The sequence below is a fragment of the Castor canadensis genome, chromosome 2 (genome assembly GCF_047511655.1).
Source record: "Castor canadensis chromosome 2, mCasCan1.hap1v2, whole genome shotgun sequence".
Classification (NCBI taxonomy): Eukaryota; Metazoa; Chordata; class Mammalia; order Rodentia; family Castoridae; genus Castor; species Castor canadensis.
Window position 1 is genome coordinate 14,957,011 of NC_133387.1, and position 22,728 is coordinate 14,979,738.

The window sequence follows — 22,728 nt, forward strand, 5'->3', positions numbered from 1 at the left end:
TAGAACCATATACCCTCAGATACCAGGGGTTTACTGTTGAAGCAGTGTATAACTAGTTCATGATGTTGTATATATTGGCATTTTATTTCTTTTTATTGTCAAAATGCTATTGAATGTAAAGGAAATGCAAATTAAAACCACACTAAGATTCCACCTCACCCCTGTTAGAATAGCCATCATTAGCAACACCACCAACAACAGGTGTTGGTGAGGATGAGGGGAAAAAGGAACCCTCTTACACTGTTGGTGGGAATGGAAAAAAATTTTGAGGCTACTTAAAAAGCTAAACATTGATCTACCATTTGATCCAGCAATACCTCTCTTGGGGATATACCCAAAAGACTGTGACACAGATTACTCCAGAGGCACCCGCACACCCATGTTTATTGCGGCACTATTCACAATAGCCAAGTTATGGCAACAGCCAAGATGCCCCACCACTCTGACGAATGGATTAAGAAAATGTGGTATCTATACACAATGGAATTTTATGTAGCCATGAAGAAGAACAAAATGTTATCATTCGCTGGTAAATGGATGGAATTGGAGAACATCATTCTGAGTGAGGTTAGCCTGGCCCAAAAGACCAAAAATCATATGTTCTCCCTCATATGCAGACATTAGATCAAGGGCAAACACAACAAGGGGATTGGACTTTGATCACATGATAAAGCGAGAGCACACAAGGGAGGTGTGAGGATAAGTAAGACACCTAAAAAACTAGCTAGCATTTGTTGCCCTCAACGCAGAGAAACTAAAGCAGATACCTTAAAAGCAGCTGAGGCCAGTAGGAGAAGGGGACCAGGAACTAGAGAAAAGGTGAGATCAAAAAGAATTAACCTAGAAGGTAACACACATGCACAGGAAATTAATGCGAGTCAACTCCCTGTATAGCTATCCTTATCTCAACTAGCAAAAACCCTTGTTCCTTCCTATTATTGCTTATAGTCTCTCTTCAACAAAATTAGAGATAAGGGCAAAATAGTTTCTGCTGTGTATTGAGGGGGTGGGGGGGAGAGGGAGGGGACGGATTGGATGGTAAGGGAGGGGGTGGGGGCAGGGGTGAGAAATGACCCAAGCATTGTATGCACATATGAACAATAAAACAATAAAAATTAAAAAATAAATCAAACTTTTATAAGAACAAAAAAAGTGCTACTGAATGAATACATTAAATTTATGCATTAGCTGATGAACATTTGGGTTGTTTTCACTATTTGGCTTTTAAGATTATTACTGTTACAAACATTCATGTACAAGTTTTTGTGTATTCTCCTGTGCACTTTGAGCACAATATATTAATTTCCAGCTCTGTAACACATCAAAGTATAGTGCTTAAAACAACCACTATTTTAAGTCTGTTAGTGGGCTGTGCTAACTTTGGGTGGGCTCAGTTATATATCAGTGACCAGTTGGTGGTTACAGGCAACTGGCTGTTTCTTGTAAGCTGTCTCAACTGCCACAACTTGGTTCTCGTAGACTAGCTCAAGCATGTTTTTATGGCAGGGTGAAAGAGCAAGAAAGTTCAGTTGGGCAAGATGGCAAAAAGTGCATATTTGCATTTTAAGCCTCTGCCTGGGTCATGTTTGCTAATACCATGTTACAAGGTGTCACAATAGCAAGTCACTTGGAAAAGCCCAGGGTCATACTGCAGTTACAGGGCAAAAGGTGTGCCCATTGGGATGCCATTAATGCAAAACAGCCTATCACATATAATCTGTTTCTATTCCAATGTCTTTTGCATTTGTTTCTCTTCTGTAATAGTTTCCTCTTTTGTACCTGCATAGTGAACTTGTTCCCTTTCCCTTAGATCTGTGTTTATTTGTCATCTTATCAATGAGACTCTCAAGAATTAATAAATGCCTACCCCTATCTTGCTCACTAGGTCTGTTTTTCTCTAACTTTTTAATTGCCATCTGACTATTTGGTGCTTCATCTTTCAACTAAAATGTGTGCTTTGTGAGGTCAGAAACTGTAGTTTAATTGTTTGATCTTCATTATCTAGAACCATAACACTCATTAAATAATTGTGATGAAGGAATGATCCACTTTTACTAAATTCTAATGATGTCAGAGTTCTAACCTGCCTGCATATTGTTGAATATGTAAATCATCAATTGCACTTGGTTAGCATACCCAGTGATGGAATGTTTCTTCTACTTCCCATAAAGACATGTAGAGGCTATTGAACATAAAAGTAATTCTACCACTTACTCATTTTCTGATATCGTCCTAGTCTGTTCTCCCCCACCCCCTTTCCTCATCTGTGAAATAGGGATAATAATTGTCCCAACAATATTGATTTGTCTGATACAAGGTAAACACTATGTAGGATTTGTACAATGTGTATTGCATAATATTCTTAGCACCCACTTGTTATTGGTGTAGATGGCATAGGTAGGTTGGAACTAAAAAAAAGAAAGATTTTATATTAATGGAGAAGTTGCAAAGTTTTTGAAAGCTATATTCTTTCAAAAAGGAAGAACCATAAAGTGAGTGAAAGGGCTAGATGATATTTTCCTATTAAGTATATAATAACATTAAAATGTTTATATACCATGAAATATTATCTATAAAATTTTACTCTTTAGTTCAGGGTTTACCAAAAATACGTGAAATTAGCGAGAGAGGTGTGTTGTCATTCTCTCTTCACCCCTCTCCCTTGCTGGGAATTGAACCCTCCTTTGAAAGTCTTGTGTCATTCTAGATGTGTGGAGAGAAGGTAATTCATTACTTACCATGCGTGCATTAGGATGTTGGGAGTTAATTTTTCTCATGGAACCCTAGTTGAGAAAGAATAAAATACATCTTGACTCTTACAAGTTGGCTCCTACTTTAACTGTAACTGTACCCTCTTATAGTATGTCTCTGACATCATTTGAACCCTCTTGAAGGTGACTTCATCAGTTTCCTCTGAGCTTACTCAGAATTTCAAATTTTTAATATTTTCATGCAACCAGCACTTACAAACTATCTGAATTATGCTAGGCAGTATAACTAGGTGCTGGGAATAAAAGAGTGACCAGTATTACAGAACTCATGGTCCTAATAGGTTGTTATGCTGGTTATTTACTTTTGGCAGTGTTTTCCCACAGATCTTTGATTTTGTAATGGTAGGATATGCTCTGGAATGGTGTTCCAGAGTTTTGGAGAATGGAGCGTGACTTGGGAAAGAAGGTTGCACTGTGAGAAGATAATGACCGGGAGTTATACCAGAGGCAGGAAATGTGATATATTATTAATGTTTAAGAGTATTTGAAGTTGAAAGTCCAGAACTTCCACTGCTTTTATATTTTCACATGATATGCAGCTATGTTTTCTCTCAATTTAAATCCTCCAAATATAGCTTCATTCAATGTAGCTTTATAAATGTGGCAAAATTAGATCTGCTTACTGAGGACCTTTCTGACTAGTAGGGGTAAGCAGTAGAATGTTTTAAGTTAGATAAATTTAATGGATGGCTGTGGACAGTTTATGATAGTATAGATATTGCCATTTTATGCTACTGTTTTTCCTCCCTAGATCCATGCAACTTTAGGATTTACTTGATCTTAATTAGCCAGAAAAAATTTTTTTGGATCCTTCATTCAGTTTTAGATACTTTCTATCTGTGTCTAGGTTTATCTTAAAGTCAGGTTATCTTCTGCTTATTGATTTCATGAATACCACTTCTCTATTTTCATTTCTTATCCTCCTGGCCAAAGGAATTATGAAACTATGATTGATAAAATATTAAATCCACAATATTTTCCTTAAATCTTTTTTTGGGGGGAGAGTATTCGGGGGTTTAAAATCAGGACTTCACACTTGCTAGGCAGGCACCCTACCACTTGAGCCATTGCTCCAGTCCTTTTTTGCGTTGGATATTTTCAAGATAGGGTCTCGTGTGGATCCTCCTGATGTCTGCCTCTTGAGGAGCTAGGATTACAAGCTTGAGCCACCAGTGCTGGATTTTTCTTAAATCTTAAAAAGGTTCTGGCCCCTGACTGCAGCACTTAGTCTTCAACCTTCTCAAGTGAAACTTTTACAATCCACAGACTTCAGGACCAAGATATTGTTAAGGAATAACTATAAAAATTACTAATTATCTTTGACTTTTTAATTCTACTTCTCTTTCATCATATTGGCCTGTCACACCAGTGACCCACTGTCTCTGCTTACCCCTAGACAGTTGAAGATGCTGCTTTAAATTTATGCCAAAAATCTCAAATCAAGAACATATGGCCGTGTAGCTGTTTGCCACTTCCCTTATTGAGAGTGCATTTCAGCTCATTGAAAACCTCTCACAGTGCCCATTGCACTTCATACTTCAGTGAGAAAAGCAAAGCCAGGCTTTGCAGCTAAAGCCAGGTGTGGTAGTGCACACCTGTAATTCCAGCACTTGGGAGGCTGAGGCAAGAGGATTGAGAGTTCAAGGCCTGGGCTACATAATGAGACCCTGTCAAAACAAAAACAACAACAACAAACCACTTTTTTTTTTTTCTTAACCACCAGTTCTACAAACCTATCTCCATTGGTCCTCATATTCTATCTTCCTTTCACTTGTTATCAAAGACCATCTTTGTCAGCCTGATTCCTCTACTTGTGGCTCAGATTTCATTTCTTGTGGCCAACTATTAAGGCTTCTTTCCTGCAGTTGACATCTTTTCTATATCAGGAGTTTCTCCTCCTCTCCCTTCAGACATAAATGTGCTGTTATCTCCCAGTCTTGATGCATTTGCAGAAGTATATAAATGATGACCAAAGTGTATGGTTGTATACATCCTATGTTTCTGGTGCCACAATCTCATTTTCCTATTCTTAGCCAATAGATTTTCTTTACTCAGGAGGGTGTTTTATTTTGTTTTTGCCTACCTCATTCTCTGTTTTCAGCCATTTTTGGTTTCTGTTCTTCACCAATTTTACAAATATTGGTGGACCGTTTTGCTAAGTCTTTGCCTACCTGCCCTTGGAGATAGACTAATCAGTATGCAAGTGACACTCAAATTTGTCTTCAGCCTCATCTCTCCTGCTGAGTTCCAAGCTGAATTACTAGCTACCTCCTTGGTCATTTAGTCAGCTTCTCTGGCTGGTGACATAATGACCTTGCCCCAATGTATAATCTAGTACTAGTGAGTTTTTTCCTGTGTACTTTTAAAATAAATTCCAGATTCACTGATTTTTCTCCATCTTTACTGTCTCTGCCTTCCACCAAACAATCATCTCTTGCTTAGCTAACCGTGTAGTCTTAATTGCATTCACTCTTGCGTCATTATAATAATTCTCCTCTAGAGTGATATTTACAGGCACTACAATACATCCCCAGTACTAAAAAAAATTAAATAGACCTACTACAAAATATACTGCTTTGACGTTACATTGTCTCGCGTAATCTTGTTGCCATGACTTACCAGCTGTGTGGCCTTTAGTAAGATATTTAACACCTCTGTCATCATATTCTCATCTGTAAAATGAGGACATTTGTCAGCAAACTGTAAATCAAATTATGTTACACAAACCTTTTGAAGCTTTAGATTCTGATTGTACTTAGAATAAAATTGAAACTATCATGACTTTTAGGGCTCTTCATTATCTGGTCTCTTTGGCTAATTTTTTGACATCCCCCCCGCCCCACCCCCCTGCCTTGTTACTCCACTTCTCTTGCTTAACTAAACATACTAGAGCCATAATTGCTGTCTTAACTTTCTCTTTTGTAACATGACTTTTTGTAGGATTATGTTCTCTGGTTTTGTGTTTGTTTTTGTATGTGTATAAAGACAGTGTCCACTTTTTTGTTTTTTAAAATCACATGAATTTTTTTCACTTAGTAAATTATTATTATTTTTTTGCCTTTGTAAATGCTTGTACCAGATATCTACTCTATTTTTCCAGTTTTGTGAGAGATAGGTAATTCCTAGAAATAGAATTACTAGGTCAAAAGATAAGAACATTTTTCAGATCTATGATTTCTACTGAGATAAATTTTGAGACTTTACATGTTTAAAAGTTTTTGTTTAACCTCATGCTTGATTAGTAGTTTGCTTGGCTATAAAATTCCATATTCAAAATCACTTTTGCTCAGAAAAGTGAAGGCATTATCAGTTGTCTGTCCATCTGTATGCTGCTTTCAGGGTGGAAGCCAGGCCTCACAAGCCTTCATTATAGTCCAGTAATTTACCACAGATCTACACGCAGGCCCAAATTTTCCCTGCTGTGGTGCTGAAGAATAAACTCAGGGCCTTGCACTTGGTAGGCAAGTGCTCCATTAAGACATTAACTGTTGAGTTATGCCTCCCACCCCTCATTGTCTTTTAAAAACAGCTTTATTGAAATATAATTCACATGCTATGCAATTTGTGATGTATATCTTAGTTGTTTTTAATGCATATGCAACTGTGAAGCGATATTACCACTGTCCACTGTAGATTTTCTTTTTTTTTTTTGCTGTACTGGGACTTGAACTCAGGGCCTACACCTTGAGCCACTCTACCAGCCCTTTTTGTGAAGGGTTTTTTCAAGATAGGTCTCGCAAACTCTTTGCCCAGGCTGGCTTTGGACCTCAGTCCTCCTGATTGCTGCTTCCTGAGTAGCTAGGATTACAGGCGTGGGCCACCAGTACCTGGCTCATTGTAGAATGTTTAAATCACTCCCAGAAAGAAACCCCTGGGCTTACTAGCAGTCAATCCCCATCTCCCCAATATCCTAGCCTTAAGGAACAAGCAATCTTTCTGTCTCCGTTGTCTTTTTTTTTTTTTTTTAGGTAACAGGCATTTTATTTGGTGGCACTGGGTGCACCCCACTGCCACCTCACAGTGTAGAACCAGTAGTACCAAGCACACCTCCAGCCTGCACCCCAGCCACCGCCCCTGGCCCCCACAGGAGACGACTCAGATCCTAGAACCCACACTGGCCCAGGCAGCACCTGCCCAACCATGGGCCATGGTGAGAAACGGGCATGAGGGGCTGGCCACACCTGCTCCATGGGGGCTCCATTGTCTTTTAATTTTTTTCATAAAAAATATTTATTGAGCACTTATGACGGTTCAGACACATTTCAGGTACAAAGGTGCAACAAGGAAAAAAATGACAAAAACTCTTGCCTTTATGCAGTTTGCATTTTAGTCACAAAGATAGACATTAACTAATGAATATAACTCCATTATTGTCTTTTAATGTTGCTGAGGAAAAGTCTGATGCCAAGTTAATTCTACTTATTTTATAGAAAGCTTTTAAGGATTCCTTTTCAGTTTTTGATTTCTGGAATTTAATAATAGAAACCAGGGTTTATGCAGATCTTTTTTTTTAATGCAGTATTGGGTTTTGAACTCAGGGCCTTGTGCTTGTGAGGCAGATGCTCAACCACTTGAGCCACACCCCCAGCCTTATCCTGATGCAAGTCTTAACTTGCCCTCTTTGCCTGCACTGAGCCCTTTTAGTGTTTTTCTTTAGCTCCAAATATTTTTGATACCACTGTATTTCTTATATTTAGAACTCAACAAATTGATTTTGAACCTCCCAGGTGTATCTCTTCAACTTTTTTACTTTTATCATACATCACTTCTAACCTCCTCTCCCTCTTTTTTTCTCTCAATTGATCAGGGAGTTGTTTTTGGCAGTACTGGTGTTTGAACTCATTGCTTTGTACATGCTAGACAGGTGCTCAACCACTTGAGACACAACTCCAGCCATATTTGTTTTGGTTATTTTGGAAAAATGGTCTCACTTTTTGCCCAGGCCACTCTGACTGTGATCCTCCTATTTTATGCTTCCCACCATAGCTGGGATGACAGGCATAAGCCACCACACCCATCTTTTTTCTGTTGAGATAAGGTCTCACAAGCTTTGTTTTTTTTTTTTTTTGCCCCAGCTGACTTGGAACTGGGATTCTCCTGACCTCAGCCTCCTAAAAAGGTAGGATTACAGGCATGAGCCACCAGGGCCCAGCTTGGAAGTTTTTTTATGTTATAAATTACTACCGTGATCTTTATCAATATTCATTCTATTTTAGCCCTTTTCTGAAATATTTTCCTAATAATACTTTTTTTCTCTTTGCCCAGTTATTCTATTTGTTTATTGTGATCTTTTGATTTGTTGGATTTTCAGTGTCTTGTGCCTCTTGCTATCAATTAGTATTTGTGAATAAAACACTAGTGAATTACAGTAGAGAACTTTGCAGTTATATAGGTCTAAGCCTCTTTTCTAAATGGGGACTCTTAGTGTGGGTTCTCTTCAGTGCTTCTCTAGGGTGCAAAGGTTGTATCAAGTGTGCTTAGAAAAGTAAATAAGGACAGCTTACTACCTCAATTTATCTCACCCTGTCTCTCCTTCCTTTCCCTTCCTTCTTTAAGCATAGAAAAAAGTATAGGGAATAGCATAACTATTCATGTACCCATTACCCGGCTTTGTTGAATCATGTGTTTTACACATTTGCTTCAGAGTTTTGTAAACAAATGAAAAATTATAGACCTAAATAAAGCACCTTTTAGGCTTATCTTTATTGTATTGCACTGGATTCGTTGGGGTAAAATTGACAGCATTATGCTATTACACTTGATCTCACCAAAAGACCAGGAAACATTGATAATAGAAAAGTGTCAAGTAGGGGAGAGGGGAACATGCACATCTACTTATCATGTGGTGTAAATGTGAAATAAGGAAATAAGGTTCAATGGGGGATATAGCTCAGTGTGATGTGCTTGTCTAGTATGTACAAGACCCTGAGTTCAGTCCCCAACAATAACAGGAATAATAATAATATTTAGCAAAGAAAAAGACATAACAGGGCACACATAATGTCCTAAGATCTTTTATCTCCATATAGATGTGTGGTTATGCTAGACTTAACTAGAACTAATGTACCATGAAAAGGATTCTTATGTCATAATTTGAACTTTGTTTGAGGTTGATGAAATGCTTTATTAAAAAAGGAGAAGCTTCTGAGCTCTGTAGATGTCATCAGTCTTTTTACTTAAGCAAACCTCAGACATGCTGAGACAGCTTCTTGATAGGCTACTAAATGAATGGAAGAAATTAACCTTCAGAATCATGACTTTGTCTCTTCTCAGTACTTCTGTCTGCATTTCTATGATTTTGTTACTTCCTCCATGGAAATCTTTTTTGTTAGTTCCACCCCTCCCGATTCTTTATAATTTTTATTGTTATCTTTAGAACATTTTTACAAAATTGACCCTGGTTAATTCACTAGAACACTATACAGTGTTCATGTCATTGATTTTATATCCTACAACCTTGCCAATCTCTTTCATTAGTTTATTTAAAATTTTGATCTTTTCTTTAAAATTTTTTGTTCTCATATTAATTATACAGAGGGGATTCAACAAGTTTCATTATTCTACTGTCATACATGTGTATAAAGTACTTGCATCATGCTCACCCACCTCTTCACTGTTTCCTTTCACCTTGTCCCCTCTCACTGGTTCCCAACCTCAAGGAGTCTCTGGATTATACTCCTGTCATTCATTTTTTTAGGTCTAGATTCCCCAGTGAAAAAGAATGTATGGTTTCTCAGTCCAAATTATTTTTACTTAACATTGTAATCTCTAGTGCCATTCACTGTTTTGCAAGCAGCATAATTTAATTCTTCCTTATGGATGAAATTGTGTATGTGTGTGTGTTGCACATTTTCTTTATCCATTCATTGGTTGATGGGCACTTATGAATACTGCTGCTTTAAACATGGGTGTGCAGGTATCTCTATTGTGTACTGACTTAATTGGCATACCAGGATCATATGATAGTTGTCATTTTAGTTTTTTGAGGAACCTCCTTACTGATTTCCATAGTGGCTACACTAATTTACATTCCCACCAACAGCATGTAAGGGTCCTTTTTTTTTCCCCTGCACCACTGCCAGCACTATGTTGTTTGTTTTCTTGATGGTAGCCATTCTTACTAGAGTGAGATACAATCTCAGTATCGCTTTGATTTGCATTTCCTTTTCACTAAGAATCCTGAATATGTTTTTATTAGCCATTCTTCTTTATTAGCCACATCTTCTGAGAACTATTACGTTCTTTTTGCCCATTTATTAATTGGAGTGTTAGTTCTTTTAATATTTAATTTTTGGAGTTCTTTCTCTATTCTGGATATTAATCTTTTTTCTGATGAATAGCTGGCAAAGATTTTCTCCCATTCCATAGGCTGTCTTTTGATTCTGGTAATTGTTTCCTTTGCACAAGCTTTTAAATTTGATATAATCCCATTTTGCCAATTCCTACTTCCTGAGCTACTGGGGTCCTATTTAGAAAAGCATTACTTCTGCCTGTATCTTTAAGGGTTTTCCCCTACCACTTTCAAAGTTTCAAAGTCTTACTTAAGATCTTTGATACATTTTCAATTAATTTTTGTACAAGGTGAGAGATAGAGATCTAATTTCAGTCTTCTAAATGTGGATATCCAATTTTCCTAAAACCTTTTATTGAAGAGGCTGTCTTTTCAACAAAATATGGTTTTTGTGCCTTTATTAAAAATCAGATACTTGTAGCTATGTGGGGGCTTATTTCTGGATCTTCTGTTCTATTCCATGAGTGTTTGTTTTTGTGGTAGTATCATGCTATTTTTATTGCCATGGCTCTATAGTATAATTTGAAGTTAGGTATTTTCAGCAAAGTAGCAGGATAAAAAAATCAATATATAAAAATCAGTAGCTTTTATATATACAGATAATGAACAGATTGAGAAAGAAATCAGGAAACAAAGAAGGTGAAAAACCTCTACAATGAAAACTGTAAAACATTGAAAAATGAAAATGAAGAAGACATGGATTAACAAAAACTAGCATTGGTCTTTTTTGTTCAGGGTTGCTTGGCTATTCAGGGTCTTTTGTGCTTTTAAATGAATTTTAGAGTTGACTTTTCTATTTCTATAAAAAATGACATTGGAATTTTTATGGGAATTGCATTGAATCTGTAGTTTGCTTTGAGTTTCTGTTAATCCATGTCTTCTTATCCTGCTACTTTGCTGAAAATATTTATCAGCTGTAAGAGTTTTTTGGTAGAATTTTAGGATCTTTTAAGTAAAGACCATATCATCTGCAAATAGGTGTAATTTGACTTATTCCTTTTCTATTTGTATCCCTTTTATGTCCTGCCTTATTGCTGTAAGAATTCAAGCACTATGTTGAGGAAGAGTGAAGAGAGTGGACACCCTTGTCTCATTCCTGACTTTAGAGAAAATGGTTTCAGTTTTTTCCCATTTAGGAAATGTGGCTGTGGATTTATTATAATTGCCTTTATTATGTTAAGGCATGTACCTCCTATTCTTAGTTTCATCAAGGCTTCTATCATGAAAGGATGTTGAATTTTGTCAAAGGTCTTTTTTTTTTCTTTTATTTATATGTGCGTACAGTGTTTGGGTCATTTCTCCCCTCTTCCCCCCGCCCCCTCCTTTACCCCCCAAAAGGTCTTTTCTTCTTCTATGAGATGATCATGTGATTTTTGTCCTTTGTTCTGTTTATGTGGTATATTATGATTATTGATTTGTGTATGTTAAACCAGCCTTGAGTCCTGGAATGAAATCAATTTGAGCATTGTATATGATCTTTTAAATGTGTTTTAAATGTGAATTTAGTTTGCAAGTTACTTTATTGAGAATTTATGTGTCTGTGTGAAGAAATGAACCTGTGGTTTTCTTTTTTTGTTGTGCCTTGATCCTGTTTGTAATCTGTGTCATAATGGCTTCATAAAATGAGTTTGGTAGTGTTCCTTCCTTTTCTGTTTTATGGAATAGTTTAAGGAGCACTGGTAATGTTCTTTAAAGGTCTAATACAATACAGCAGTGAAATCCATCTGGTCCTGGGTTTTACTTTGTTGGGAGAGTCTTTGTTACTGCTTGAATTTTGTTGCTTATTATGGATCTATTTAGGTAGTTTATATCCTCTTTATTCAATTTTCGTAGTCATTTACGTCTAGAAATTTATCTATTTCTTCAGGCTTTTCCAGCCTATTACAATATAGATTTTCAGAATATTATCTAATGATCCTCTGAATTTCTCTGCTATTTGTGGTAGTGTCCCCTTTCTTATCAATGATTCTATTAATTTGGGTCATCTCCCTCTTTCTTTTGGTTAGTTTGGCTAAGGATTTATCAATCTTGTTTATCTTTTCAAACAACCAACTTTTTGTTTCATTGATTCTTTGTATTGTTCTTTCAGTCTACCCTTTTGTTTGTTTTTTTTTCTGCCTGGTCTTTCTGCCCTGCTTTTGTATTTGGCTTGTTCTTGTTTTCCTAAGAGTTTGAGGTGCAGTATTAGTTTATTTGAAATCTATCTGATTTTTTAATGTTGGGACTCATCTATAAACTTTCCTCTTAGCACTACATTTGATATGTCTGAAAGGTTCTAGTAAATTGAGTTTTCACTTTTATTTGATTCTAGGAATTTTTTTTTATTTCTCCCTTCTTCTGTGACTTACTGATCATTTGGCAATGTATTGTCAGTGTCTATTTGAGTATGTTTTGTAGTTTCTCTTGTTACTGATTTCTAGTTTTATTACACGCTGGTCTGATAAAATACAGGAAGTAACTTCAATATTCTTATGTTTGTTAAGACTTGCTTTATGTCCTAAAATATCTCTTTTGGAGAAAGTTCCATGGACTGCTGAAAAGAATGTATTTTATGACTTTTGGCTGAAATATTCTTTAGATCTCCTTAAGTCCATGTGATCTATAATGTTGTTTAATTCTGCAGTTTCCTTTGATTTTTTTTGTCTCAGTGACCTGTTTGTTGGTCATACTGGGGCATTAAAGTCACCCACTTTATTGCGTTAGGGTCTTTTGACACCACAGGTGTAATTATTTTGTGGTTTTATTTTTGTGTCAAGTTATTTAGTTTGTCTTTGTCAAGTTTTGGCATTTAAGTTTTGCTAACTTCATAAAATAAATTTAGGAGCTTTTCTTTTTTATATACTATTACCTATTAATGATATAATTTTTTTTTAAGTTTTGACAGAAATTGATCACAGTAATCTGAACTGGATACCTTTTCATAGAGATGAGGTGTCCTGGCAGCTGTAGTTTTGTGCTATAGCTGCCATTCAACTCCTTCCATAGCAGTTTGTTTACATTTGTGTTCTGTTTTTGAGACAGGATCTTGTTGTGTAACCCAGGTTAGCCTCAAACTAGATCCTCCTGCCATAACTTCCCCAGTGCTGGGATTACATGCATGTACCACCATGGCTGCTTTACATGTATGTTTTAACATAGGCATCTTCTGAACTAGACTTTTTAAAATCTTCTTAATCTATTTTTGAAGAGGGATTTTGCCATTTATGAAGTCACTAGAAATGGGCAATTATTTACTAAGGATGCCTAATTTTAATTGCTGTGGTCTACTGAAGAGAAGGACAGGAAATCTTTTAGTAACTCTCTTGAAGCTTAATTTTTTTCCCCATTTCTTTTTAGGATTGTTGTATTCCTCTTTTTCCAAGAAGACATTTTAAGGCCAAAACTAATGTATCTATTGTTAGATTTACAAATACCTTATTCTACTTTTTAATTATTTTATGAGAATCATCATAGTTCTTTAATTCTACTGAGAAATCTGAAAAAATTTTTCCCTTCTTCACACATCTTTTCCAATTCTAACTAGGATTACTGTGATTTTTTTTTCTTCATTCTTTGGCTATATAATTACTTTTCTTTGAGAAGTTAAGAAACTTAACTTCCAGAAACTCATACTCTTCTAAATTAATCTTACCATTTTCCACTTCTCAGTGAGAAAATTGTACTCTAATCATCTCAGTCTCCTCACTTCCCCTATGTTCATTTTTCCCCCTTGTTAATCTTCTCCCTGTATTTTTCACATCCCTTGGGGGAGTAGTTGTTTATGCTAAACGGAACATGAGTTTTTATCTATGGAACTTTGGGGAAAAAAAGACTCTGTGATAGAGTCTTGAATTTACTGGGCGAAAGAAAGGATCTGTGATAGAGTACTGAATTTACTGGGCAAAGGAAAGGATCACTGAACTCTATGATTAACTTTTTTCTTTTATCGTGTTCTGAAAATGATTTTAATCTTCATCTTTAATTGACTGAGGTACCAGGATAAGTGTTAAGGGCACAAAAAGATGAATAAAACATGTTGCTAAATCTCAAAGTAGCTAATAAACATGAAAAACATCATCAACTTTAAGATATTAAATTTTGGCTTACCAAAGCAGCTTTGCCTCTGTACTTAGTGAACTCATTATAAAGGGACATAATCTAAGGAAAGCATTCATTTTTCTCAGCAAATATGTATTTGAGTGCTTAGGTACTGTTGTAGGCTTTGGGGGATAGATTAGAAAACAAAACAAGATTAAAAAAAAAAAAAGACCTTTCCTCCTAGACTTCATTCGGTTGGGAAGTGGGGAAAGATAAATAAATGTGTATATGATAAAGTGGCCATATGTGTTACAGAGCAAATAAAGTTACCAAAGGTGACAGAAACTGATTCTTATCAGGATTGGGATGGATAGAGGGGATTGTTACCATTCTAAATGAGATGGTGACATTGAAATAAACAGCACAGAAAAGAAGAAGAGGAAAATGAAAAAAGTACATTCTTCATTCTGCTGTGCATAGATATTGGAAAGGAAATCTTGCAACTTTGCCCAAAAAGGCAGTTCATTGAAGCATTGTTTGAGGCTGAGAAAAGATAAATAATCTAGACGTCTTTAGTAAGGGAACTATTAAATAAACCAAGATCTTAAAACCTTTTTTTGATTATTTTCCTTTCTTTCGTTTTTAAACTGAATTCTTGATGTTTTATGTCACCCTTTTATTCATTGATTTTTGGCAGTACTGGGTTTTGAACTCAGGACTTTGTGCTTGCTAGGCAGGCATTCTACTGATTGAGCCATTCTTCCAGTCCTTGTTTATTTATTTATTTATTTTTAAAAAATTTTTTTATTATTCATAGGTGCATACAATGCTTGGGTTATTTCTCCCCCTGCCCCCACCCACTCTGCCCCCTCCCTGTCCCCCCCACCCCCTCAATACCCGGCAGAAACTATTTTGCCCTTATCTCTAATTTTGTTGAAGAGAGAGTATAAGCAATAATAGGAAGGACCAAGGGTTTTTGCTGGTTGAGATAAGGATAGCTATACAGGGCATTGACTCACATTGATTTCCTGTGCGTGTGTGTTACCTTCTAGGTTAATTCTTTTTGATCTCACCTTTTCTCTAGTTCCTGGTCCCCTTCTCCTATTGGCCTCAGTTGCTTTTAAGGTATCTGCTTTAGTTTCTCTGCATTGAGGGCAACAAAATGCTATCTAATTTTTTAGGTGTCTTACCTATCCTCATATCTCCCTTGTGTGCTCTCGCTTTTATCTTGTGATCAAAGTGCAATCCCTTTGTTGTGTTTGCCCTTGATCTGATGTCCACATATGAGGGAGAACATAGGATTTTTGGTCTTTTGGGCCAGGCTAACCTCACTCAGAATGATGTTCTCCAATTCCATCCATTTACCAGCGAATGATAACATTTCGTTCTTCTTCATGGCTGCATAAAATTCCATTGTGTATAGATACCACATTTTCTTGATCCATTTGTCAGTAGTGGGGCATCTTGGCTGTTTCCATAACGTAGCTATTGTGAATAGTGCTGCAATAAACGTGGGTGTGCGGGTGCCTCTGGAGTAACCTGTGTCACAGTCTTTTGGGTATATCCCCAAGAGTGGTATTGCTGGATCAAATGGTAGATCAATGTTTAGCTTTTTAAGTAGCCTCCAAATTTTTTTCCAGAGTGGTTGTACTAGTTTACATTCTCACCAACAGTGTAAGAGGGTTCCTTTTTCCCCGCATCCTTGCCAACACCTATTGGTGGTGGTGTTGCTGATGATGGCTATTCTAACAGGGGTGAGGTGGAATCTTAGTGTGGTTTTAATTTGCATTTCCTTTATTGCTAGAGATGATGAGCATTTTTTCATGTGTTTTTGGCCATTTGAATTTCTTCTTTTGAGAAAGTTCTGTTTAGTTCACTTGCCCATTTCTTTATTGGTTCATTAGTTTTGAGAGAACTTAGCTTTTTAAGTTCCCTATATATTCTGGTTATCAGTCCTTTGTCTGATGTGTAGCTGGCAAATATTTTCTCCCACTCTGTGGGTGGTCTCTTCAGTTTAGAGACCATTTCTTTTGATGAGCAGAAGCTTTTTAGTTTTATGAAGTTCCATTTATCTATGCTGTCTCTTAGTTACTGTGCTGCTGGGGTTCCATTGAGAAAGTTCTTAACCTATACCTACTAACTCCAAAGTATTTCCTACTCTTTCCTGTATCAACTTTAAGAGTTTGTGGTCTGATATTAAGATCCTTGATCCATTTTGAGTTAATATTGGCATAGGGTGATATACGTGGATCTAGTTTCAGTTTTTTGCAGACTGCTAACCACTTTTCCCAGCAGTTTTTGTTGAAGAGGCTGCTTTTTCTCCATCGTATATTTTTAGGGCCTTTGTCAAAGACAAGTTGGTTATAGTTGTGTGGCTTCATATCTGGGTCCTCTGTTCTGTTCCACTGGTCTTCATGTCTGTTTTTGTGCCAGTACTATGCTGTTTCTATTGTTACTGCTTTGTAGTATAGTTTGAAGTCAGGTATTGTGATACCTCCAGCATTGTTCTTTGGACTGAGAATAGCCTTGGCTATTCATGGCCTCTTGTGTTTCCATATAAATTTAATGGTAACTTTTTCAATCTCTTTAATGAATGTCATTGGAATTTTGATGGGAATTGCATTAAACATATAGATTACTTTTGGGAGTATAGACATTTTTACTGTGTTGATTCTACCAATCCATGAGCATGGGAAATCTCTTCACTTTCTGTAATATTCCTCAATCTCTTTCATCAGAAGTTTATAGTTTTCCTTGTAGAGGTCGTTCACATCTTTTGTTAGGTTTACACCTAGGTATTTGATTTTTTTTGAGGCTATTGTAAATGGAATTGTTTTCATACATTCTTTTGCAGTTTGTTCATTATTAGTGTATAGAAATGCTGATGATTTTTCTATGTTGATTTTATATCCTGCTACCTAGCTGTAGCTATTGATGCTGTCTAGGAGCTTCTGAGTAGAGTTTTTTGGGTCTTTAAGGTATAGGATCATGTCATTTGCAAATAGGGATATTTTGACAGTTTCTTTACCTGTTTGTATTCCTTTTATTCCTTCTTCTTGTCTAATTGCTCTGGCTAGGAATTCCAGTACTATGTTGAATAGGAGTAGAGATAGTGGGCATCCTTGTCTGGTTCCTGATTTTAGAAGGAATGGTTTCAGTTTTTCTCCGTTAAGTATTATGCTGGCTGTAGGTTTGTCATATATAGCTTTTATACTGTTGAGGTACTTTCCTTCTCCTCCTAGTTTTCTTAGAGCTTTTATCATGAAATGGTTTTGGATCTTATCAAAGGCTTTTTCTGCATGTATTGAGATGATCAAGTGTTTTTTGTCTTTGCTTCTGTTAATGTGGTTTATTACGTTTATTGATTTTCGTATGCTGAACCACCCCTGTATTCCTGGGATGAAGCCTACTTGGTCATGGTGAATAATCTTTTTGATGTGTTGTTGAATTCGGTTTGCCATTATTTTATTGAGGATTTTTGCATCAATGTTCATTAAGGAGATTGGCCTATAGTTCTCCTTTTTGGAGGTGTCTTTGCCTGGTTTTGGGATAAGTGTAATACTGGCTTCATAAAATGTGTTAGGCAGTTTTCCTTCCCTTTCTGTTTTGTGGAACAATTTAAGGAGGGTTGGTATCAGTTCTTCTTCTTTAAAGGTCTGATAGAATTCAGCAGAGAATCCATCAGGTCCTGGACTTTTCTTTTTGGGGAGACTCTTGATTGCTGCTTCAATTTCATTTTGTGTTATAGGTCTATTCAGGTGATTAATTTCCTCTTGGTTCAGTTTTGGATGATCATATGTATCTAGAAATCTGTCCATTTCTTTAAGATTTTCAAATTTATTTGAATATAGGTTCTCAAAGTAGTCTCTGATGATTTCCTGGACTTCCATGGTGTTTGTTGTTATCTCCCCTTTTGCATTCCTGATTCTACTATTTGGGTTTTTTCTCTCCTTACTTTAGTCAGGTTTGCCAGGGGTCTGTCGATCTTATTTGTTTTTTCAAAGAACCAACTTTTTGTTTCATTAATTCTTTGTATGGTTTTTTTGGTTTCTATTTCATTGATTTCAGCTCTTATTTTTATTATTTCTCTCCTGTTTGTTTTGGGATTTGCTTGTTCTTGTTTTTCTAGGAGTTTGAGATGTATCATTAGGTCATTGATTTGGGATCTTTCAGTCTTTTTAATATATGCACTCATGGCTATAAACTTTCCTCTCAGGACTGCCTTAGCTGTATCCTATAGGTTCCAGTAGGTTGTGTTTTCATTTTCATTGACTTCCAGGAACTTTTTAATTTCCTCATTTATTTCATCAATGACCCATTGTTCATTAAGTAATTAGTTATTCAGTTTCCAGCTGTTTGCATGTTTTTTGTCTTTACTTTCATTGTTGAGTTCTAGTTTTATTGCATTGTGATCAGAGAGTATGCATGGTATAATTTCTGTTCTATTGTATTTGCTGAGACTTGCTTTGTGCCCGAGGATATGATCTATTTTGGAGAAGGTTCCATGGGCTGCTGAGAAGAATGTATATTGTGTAGAAGTTTGATGAAATGTTCTGTAGACATCAAGTAGGTCCATTTGATCTATTGTATGTTTTAGATCTTGAATTTCTTTATTGATTTTTTGTTTGGATGACCTATCTGTTGATGATAATGGGTGTTAAAGTCTCCCACAACCACTGTGTTGGAGTTAATATATCCTTTTAGGTCTTTCGGGGTATGTTTGATGAAATTGGGTGCGTTGACATTGGGTGCATATAGGTTGATAATTATTATTTCCTTTTGGTCTATTTCCCCTTTTATTAGTATGGAATGTCCTTCTTTATCTCGTTTGATCAATGTAGGTTTGACGTCTACTTTGTCAGAGAGAAGTATTGCTACTCCTCCCTGTTTTTGGGGGCCATTGGCTTGGTAAACCTTCTTCCAGCCTTTTGTCCTAAGCCTATGCTTATTTTTGTTGGTGAGATGGGTCTCCTGTAAGCAACAAATTGTTGGATCTTCCTTTTTAATCCATTTTGTCAAATGGTGCCTTTTGATCGGTGAATTAAGTCTGTTAACATTAAGTATTAGTACTGATAGGTATGTGGTGATTCCTGTCATTTAGTTGTCTTAGTTGTTTGAAGGTTTGATTGTGTGTACCTAAGTTGAGGTTACTCTCTACTTTCTTGCTTTTACTTTTCCTGTAGTTTGGTGCTGCCTGTCCTTTCATGGTTATGTTGGGTTTCACTTTCTTTGTGCAGAATCCCTTGAAGAATCTTTTGTAATGGTGGCTTTGTGGTCACATATTGTTTTAGTTTCTTCTTATCATGGAAGACTTTCATCGCTCCATCTATTTTGAATGATAGTTTTGCTGGGTAGAGTATCCTGGGGTTGCAGTTATTTTCATTCAGTGCCCGGAAGATCTCGCCCCACGCTCTTCTTGCTTTTAATGTGTCTGTTGAGAAGTCTGCTGTGATTTTGATGGGTTTACCTTTGCATGTTATTTGTTTTTTCTCTCTTACAGCCTTCAATATTCTTTCCCTAGTTTCTGAACTTGTTTTAATGATATGTCGAGGGTCTGTTGATCTGGTCTGTTTGGTCTCTTGCATCTGTATGGGAATATCTTTCTCTAGATTTGGGAAATTTTCTGTTATTATTTTGTTCACTGTATTACACATTCCCTTTGCTTGCACCTCTTCTCCTTCTTTGATGCCCATGATTCTCACGTTTGGTCTTTTGATGCAGTCGGTGAGTTCTTGCATTTTCTTTTCACAGGTCTTGAGTTTAATTAATAGTTCTTTGGTTTTTCCTTTAATTACCATTTCATCTTCGAGTTCTGAGATTCTGTCTGCTGTTTGTTCTATTCTGCTGGATTGGCCTTTGTTTTGTTTTGCAATTCTGTTTCGTTCTTTTTTTCTGAGGTTTTCCATATCCTGGGTCATTTCCTATTTAATGTTGTCTGTTTTTGTCCTGAGTTCATTTATCTGTTTATTAATCGTGTTCTCTGTTTCACTTTGGTGTTTATACAGTGCATCTATGGTTTCCTTTATTTCTTTTGCTTTTTCAAATTCCCTATTTTTGTTGTCTTGTAATTTCTTGAGTGTCTCCTGTACATTTTGGTTGACCATATCCAGTATCATCTCTATAAAATTCTCATTGAGTACCTGTAGTATGTCTTCTTTTAAATTATTCTGTGGGGTTCATTGGGTTCTTTGGAATAGTTTATCTTCATTTTGTTGGAGTCTGGATCTGAGTATCTGTTTTCTTCATTCTCCTCTGGTTCCTGTACTAATTTTTTGCTATGGGGAAACTGGTTTCCCTTTTTTTTCTGTCTTCCCATCATTGCCCTTGGTGTTGTTATTGTCCCTGTACTGTGTGCAATTTAGTATTTTCTGTCTTGTAATAATAGCACTAGTGATATTTAGAGTGGAAGGGTGAGAGGGGATGGTAAGCAAAGAAGTTAAAGGAAAAGGGAAAAATAAACAAGTAGAAAGAAACAAAACAGAAACAAACAAAAATAGTTTCAAAGATATAAACAGGGAGAGACAGTGTACTAATCAACAGAAAGCTGAAAAGGCATTAGAGAGACAGAGAGAGGATTGAAAATAAAAAATAAAAAGAATAAAGATAAGAATAAGAATAAAAAATAAGTAAATGAAAGAAAAAAAATATATAAATAAAATAAAATAAAAAAATTTAAAAAAAATCTCCAAGTTCAAATGCAATGAAGTTTCAGTCTTAATACTTTTGGTGTTTGTCCCTTAGCCTCCAATCCTGGAGATGATGCCTCAGAAGTTGTTCTGTAGTTGTCTCATCAAAGGGGAAAAATATAATATAACAAAACCACACAAAACAAAAAAAAAACCCACCAAGTGTCCCAAGTTCAAATGCAATAGAGTTTCAGTAAGGTTTTCAGCATGCAGTTGTAGTTCAGTTGTTTTCTCATCAAAGGTAGGGAGAGAGAAAAAAAAAGAGTCTGGAGACAGTTCTGAGAATGGTATCTGTGGATGTGGCTTGCCTGCCCGCTGCTGTCAGCCTGCTGTTGCTGGAGGCGTTATTTATGCAGATCTCTGGGGTGAGCTTAGCACTCATCTGGCCCTGCAGGCTTTGTTTGCTCAAAGTCCGGTGGGCGAGCTGCCGCTACAAGCTTTCCCCTTTCCAAGCACACTGGGGAAGGTGACACTGCACCTGCTTTTTCAGGCCTGCGTGTTTATTTACAGCTCACATGGGAAGTGGGTCTTCCCCACTGTCCTGTGGAGTTTTCCTCTCTCTGCCACTTTTACAAGCTTTCCCGCTCCTGATTACTGGGCGCTTGCCCCTGCTCCCACCCTCTCCGGCCAGGCCCGGCTTGTTTATTTACAGTTCTGTGAGGGATTCCCCTCCCCCCCTTCGGTGCTCAGGGCGACCCACCCTCTTTCCTACTTGTCTTTTTTTTTGTTATTGCTTATTACTCAGTTTCTCTTTTTTTCCCTGGGTGGGGGTCGGTCTGTCCAGGGGGCTATGCTGATCTGGCCCAGGGTTGTCTGTGGGAGTACCATGTACCGCTTAGCTCACCTTGTGGTCCGCATCTTCCCAAGCCGTCTGGGCGCGGGCATCTGGCTGCCGTGGGTGGGGGGGGCTCCTGGTTTCTCTGTTGAACGTGAAGGGGTGATGCTCTGCACAGGTTGAAGGTGTGGAGGGGTCAAAGTTTTGCCTCTTCTTGGTGGCCTTGGCTGCAAGGTGTGTCTCCAACGTCTCTCCAAGATTTCACTTTAGGAGGCTCACTTTCTGCTTCCTCCCTCGAGCCGCCATCTTGGAGCCCTTCTCCTTGTTGTTTTGAGATGGGTTCTCACAATGTTGCCAAGCTGGCCTGGAACTCCTGGGCTCCAGCAGTCCTCTTGCCTCAGCCTCGCGAGTAGATAATACCTAAGATGTGATGCAGTTTTGCAAGCCAGGTCTTACTGTCAAACCAGGCAAATTGGACTCATGTTTCCCAAGGGAAAAAAATCTGACTTCTGGTAAATCTTAAACATGTTAGTATGTACCTTTGTTATGACCACTAGACTTCTGAGTTGTAGGCTGGCAGGCTGAATAATAAGGCTTGGAACCTTGCAGAAATGTGTTTTACTAACAAAATAAGATCCTGCTTTTCATTTTTATCTTTTCCTTTTCTCTCAAGTGATTTTTGTATACTTTTAAACTTACCTATTTGTTAGATACTTTGGAGTTTATACATTTCAGAACAGTGCATATTAGTAATAGCTGAGATAGATAAAGTCTTTGCCTTTTATAAAATAGAATATGATTTTAAATGGGGAGGTAGGCAAGAAGAACTTCTTAAACAGATCAGTTAGGGGAGACTGTAGGTGGAAGTTCAGGATCTGAAAATTGGTGTTTTGAAAATTGTCCATGTCCATCTAATCACTGAAGTCTGAAGATTGTTGAAATTACCAGTGTCATAAAAATAGGAATGTTTATACAAATATTAAAAGGAGTGAAATAGTTTTGTTCGGATGTGGTAAGAATTCTGAAGCGTTGTTACTTAGTAGAAAAAGTAAGCTTAAGTTATGTTTATATATAATGTTTCTGTGTTTTTATATATGTGTGCTTATACATGACAAAAAAGAGAACATGAAAGAATACTTACCAATCCCAAAAAAGCATTTACCTTTTTAGGGAGAATGGGAATTGGGA

General features: G+C 36.9%; 1 protein-coding gene across 11 annotated transcripts in view; it reads left to right on the forward strand.

Moving 5' to 3' along the window:
- Positions 1 to 22,728, forward strand: part of Braf (B-Raf proto-oncogene, serine/threonine kinase) — a 176,158-nt gene that overhangs the window by 48,696 nt on the left and 104,734 nt on the right. Inside the window, exon 2 of one of the 11 annotated variants that reach the window (XM_074061923.1) lies at positions 7,847 to 7,890. The exons of the other annotated variants lie outside the window; for them this stretch is intronic. The gene's annotated coding sequence lies outside the window, so the exon portion shown is untranslated. The remainder of the gene's footprint in view (positions 1 to 7,846; positions 7,891 to 22,728) is intronic. 11 annotated transcript variants of the gene reach the window in all.